The 2,805-nt window shown below is 44.8% G+C and overlaps 1 pseudogene; it reads right to left on the minus strand.

The window, feature by feature from the left end:
• Positions 1–1,555: 1,555 nt before the first annotated feature.
• LOC131164665 (uncharacterized) lies at positions 1,556–2,406 on the minus strand (annotated as a pseudogene).
• Between the last annotated feature and the right edge of the window lie 399 nt (positions 2,407–2,805).

Genomic DNA, 2,805 nt, shown 5'->3' on the forward strand with positions numbered 1-2,805 from the left:
AGTTTATTGAACGCAAACTATAATTTTTCTTCTAATCATTATGTGTCCACAATTTCCATGTTTTACCCGTAAGTATCCATGTATTCCAAGTTTCTAAACTAATCCTAGTTTCCTAGGCTAACTTCTTTACCTGCCCATGTCCAGAATGATGCAGGAACCCTCGCTAATATGACACCAAACCCGAGCACCAACACGGCGCGTCGCTTCGAGGTAAAGACCTAGCCCACCCTTGTCCACTTTTTTCTACACCCGAGTGATACAAGTGCAATGCATCGCTCGTAGGGACACCCCAACAAATATTCGGTAAGAATTCATATCATAGTGATTTGACAAATTTTACGCTGGCCTTCAACTACTTAACGCAACTCTCCTCATTTACCCGGGCTTGGGACCGGCTGTGTGTGAAAAAATTAGGACACTAGTGATTTGACAAGTTTTTTAGAAGTACTACTGTCCATTATTGCACCATAGCCCAACAAAATACTTCTCAGTCCCTAAAGTGGATTTTAAATGCTTTAGACTAAACTCATATATATTACCTAATAACAAGGCGAGCAAAAATTACTAAAAAACCAAAAACCACACCAAAACCATTTTAATTCAGTTCTTCTTTTGGTTTTGGTTTTTAGTGTTCTAACATTTTGGTTCATTTCTGTTTCAATACCGGTTTTACATGAAATCCTAACAAAAAATAAATAAATATACATACATTTTTAATTATTTAAAGCCCCTTCGATAACTATTTGATACAAAAACATGAGAGAGAGAGAGAGAGAGAGAGAGAGAGAGAAAGAGAGAGAGAGAGAGAGAGAACGACCAAGAAACACTTAGCAGTGTTAGCTAAATATGTTGCATAAAGCTCTGATGCAGCAGATTGAACCATCCTACTTCCAGTAAAAATACAGCAGAACAATGAAAATGAAGGTGCTATGAATCCCATCAAAACAAAAAATAAAACATAATAGCACATACACAATGTGACAGATGTTGACGACAGAGTATATGCATGATGCATTCTTCCATTGTAGCACCTTGTGTAGTGTACCAAAAGGGTTTTAGCTAAACAATAAATAGGTTTATGCTCAACATTTTAAATGAACTTTTGGGCCCTAGCATTGGCAAAGTATCTGCATGATGAAAAATGACTGCAGTTAAGCATACTGAGTTCAGAGCAGAGCCAATGACAGATGAGCTTCCGCTATTATTTCTTATTTAAAGAATCACTAAGTTAATTCTTTAGGTCTAAATTAAAATTATAAGTCAAAACTCATTGATGTATATATCTGTGACCAATTAAACAGAATTTTATGTAATAAAACACTTAAGATTAAAAAAACTCATCAATTGACAGTTTATCAACAATTAACAAATTACTGACAAGACAAGCTTAAAGAAACTCAGAGCGAGGTTGAGATAACAAATAAACATCACAGATGCTCAGTAAGCAAGGGGCTAAACATTGGAAGGTACAGTCAAACACAGCCCAACTGCTGCAACAGTAAGGTAATGCAAAGAAATCAGAAGTCAATATATCGATAGGTTCCATAGGAAGCATACCAAATCCCTACTGCTGCTGATTCTGTTGCTGCTGCTGAGGATTTGGGGGCGGTTGCATGCCTAGACGAGGAGGACCAAAAACTAGAACGCCACCAGGTGGAGGAGGCATCCCTAGTCGAGGAGGAGGGGCTGGCATTCCTGGTCGCGGTGCAAGTGACGGTCCTCTCATCATTGGTGGTGGAGGGACCATTTAGCGCTGTCCAAATTGTGGCGGCACCTGGAACACAGGTGGTGCCCCACTTGGCCTTGCAGCCGCATACTTGGAGGGCCAGTAGGGGGTGGACCACGTGCCATTGGTGGTGGAGCTTGCCCAGGCTGGCCAAGGAATGGAGGCATCTGCCCGGGTGGTCGGATCACTAGAGCAGGATAGGAAATGGGTGGCGCCGACACTTAAGGCACCGGAGGGCGAGAGATCTGTGGCTGCATCATGCTAGGCGTAGGCCCCCCAACGCCATGAATTGTCCTAGCCAAACCAGGCTGAACCTGAATCAATGGTGCAGTTGGAATCCCCCTCCCAGCAGCTCTCCCAATTCCTGGACCTGCCACTGCAGCAGCACCAGCAGCTTTGGCACGAGACTCATCCGGAGGGGGACGACCTTCCACCGTCATAGAGATCACCTCTTCACCCCTTAGGAGAACCAAACCCAAGGTTCTACGATCCTCTCGTTCTTCATTCTTCTTACCCTTGGCCAGGGGGAGTTTCTGGAACTCCTCGCAGTCGCTAATGACAAGGTTCATGTGGCGGTCGAAGGCCATGAACTTGCCCACTAGTTGGCGGCCGTCCTGAATCGTGACGCGCATACGGTAATTGATATATTGGAGCATCTTGGAGCTCTTGGACATCGACATTTTTGGAACGTATTGGGCTTGTTTTAGAGCAATGGAGAGAATGTGATGGGGATAGCAGAAGAGTTAGGAGAGAGATGGAGTTTTGCTACGGGTCGAGAGAGAGGAAGGTCGGGGAGTCCGAGCAGACAACCAGAGAGAAGAGTTGGCTCAAGCAGGAGGCTATGAGCAGACGACCAGAAGGGAGATTACAAGACTCAAGCCAAGGGGGGGTGTCCGAGCAGACTAAGGGGCTCGGACGAATAGATTGGCTCTTCAGCTGGGACGAATGGATGGCTTTACACAAAGGAGTTTTTCTTCGCTGAGGAGCTCGGATCTTTGTAAGTGGACCGAGTAGGCTGAGGCACTTTGCAGGGGGACTCGAGCAGAAGATGTCGAGCAGCTTGAGGGGCTCGGGCGGGA

This window comes from Malania oleifera, chromosome 9 (assembly GCF_029873635.1).
Source record: "Malania oleifera isolate guangnan ecotype guangnan chromosome 9, ASM2987363v1, whole genome shotgun sequence".
Lineage (NCBI taxonomy): Eukaryota > Viridiplantae > Streptophyta > Magnoliopsida > Santalales > Ximeniaceae > Malania > Malania oleifera.